Below are 1,681 nucleotides of genomic sequence, written 5' to 3'. Positions count from 1 at the left end.
CTCTGTAGTACTCTGCAGTACTCCGTAGTACTCCGTAGTACTCTGCAGTACTCTGTAGTACTCTGTATTATTTCGCAGTACTCTGTAGTACTCTGTAGTACTCTGTAGTACTCCGCAGTACTCCGTAGTACTCTACAGTACTCTGTAGTACTCCGTAGTACTCCGTAGTACTCTGCAGTACTCCGTAGTACTCCGCAGTACTCTGCAGTACTCTGCAGTACTCTGCATTATTTCGCAGTACTCTGTAGTACTCCGTAGTACTCTGCAATACTCTGCAGTACTCTGTATTATTTCGCAGTACTCTGCAGTACTCTGCAGTACTCTGTAGTACTCTGTATTATTTCGCAGTACTCTGCAGTACTCTGCAGTACTCTGCAGTACTCTGTAGTACTCTGTATTATTTCGCAGTACTCTGCAGTACTCTGTAGTACTCTGTAGTACTCTGTATTATTTCGCAGTACTCTGCAGTACTCTGTAGTACTCTGCAGTAGTCCTCTGAGCTCCACGCTGGCCTCTCTGCCTTCACTCGCTGTTCTGTTGTGTGGAACCAGTAAAAGTTGTGTGACTGTGGAGAACCTTTGTCGAAGCACCGTTTTGTCTCTTTGTGGTCGTTTTGTGTCTCGTTTCTGTTGCTTCATGCTTGTGTCTCCTTTTTCTGACGTTTTCTGTCTGTTTTGCTGTTGGTAGTGTGTGTGGTACAGTGTTTGTCTTGTTGTTGTGTCGTTTTGTGTGTCTGTGCCTCGGCAGTGATGGTGAGGAGCAGTCAGAGCGTTCTGGGCCGCACTGGGCCGCACTGGGCCGCACTGGGACGCTCCCACTACACCTCACCTCCATCTTCACTCTGCTTTAGGGCCAACATGAGCTGCAGCCGACCGCCCTGCACGGCGCCCACAGCAGCACGTCAGCGACTGCAGCCTGAACAGTTAAATTCCTGCAGAACCTGAACTGCTACACAAACACACAGTGACTCACATCCTAATCCATGTTGTGCAACAGGCAGCAAACTGAAGCAACCGGCAGCACAGCGAGTCGGCAGAAGCAGGAAGCAGAGAAGAAGAAGGCCATGAGACGAAAGCTGCAGGACGCGAGACACTGACGGGACAGACGGACAGACGGACAGGATGTGTGGTGAGACACCTCACTGCTTTCACTTTGTTGAGCTTCAACATGTGACTCTGGATTTAAACACACTGAGGCCACAAAGCTTCACAGTCCACCAATCTAATCCCTAGTTTACCCAATAGTCAATAATCAATAAGGATTGAACACAGTGAAACACGGTGGATATTTTTTAGTTTTTTAGATTTTCTCCTTATTGTGTGATTCTTCTCTGAGTGTGATAGAAGTCTTAAGTTGTTTGTAAATGCAGCTGTATCCAGCCGTTGTTTTGACATCTTGTGTTTGCTGTCAGACGCCGTTTTAAAGTCAGAGTTGAGCTGAAATGATGCTGGTTGATGTGTCTGGAGGAGGTCCACTGTTTCATCCTGGTTCTGCTGTCTGACAACAGAAACATCTGGAGACGACAGCAGCTTGACTGTGAGTTCAGCTGATATTAAATGATGTGAGCACATAGAGCAGGAAAGAAGCTACAGATGCTAACAGAAGCTACAGATGCTAACAGACGCTACAGATGCTACCAGATGCTAACAGATGCTAACAGAAGCTACAGATGATAACAGAA

The 1,681-nt window shown here is 47.0% G+C and overlaps 1 protein-coding gene across 2 annotated transcripts in view; it reads left to right on the top strand.

The window, feature by feature from the left end:
- Positions 1–1,681, top strand: part of tsc22d4 (TSC22 domain family member 4) — a 6,994-nt gene that overhangs the window by 1,190 nt on the left and 4,123 nt on the right. Inside the window, exon 2 of one of the 2 annotated variants that reach the window (XM_008303951.1) lies at positions 997–1,128. The gene's annotated coding sequence lies outside the window, so the exon portion shown is untranslated. Of the gene's footprint in view, positions 1–996; positions 1,537–1,681 lie in introns of both variants that reach the window. The other variant, XM_008303950.1, reaches the window with a different exon arrangement.

Source organism: Stegastes partitus, unplaced genomic scaffold (genome assembly GCF_000690725.1).
Source record: "Stegastes partitus isolate 25-593 unplaced genomic scaffold, Stegastes_partitus-1.0.2 Scaffold2103, whole genome shotgun sequence".
NCBI classification, from domain to species: Eukaryota; Metazoa; Chordata; class Actinopteri; family Pomacentridae; genus Stegastes; species Stegastes partitus.
This window is presented reverse-complemented; position numbering and strand designations above follow the sequence as displayed.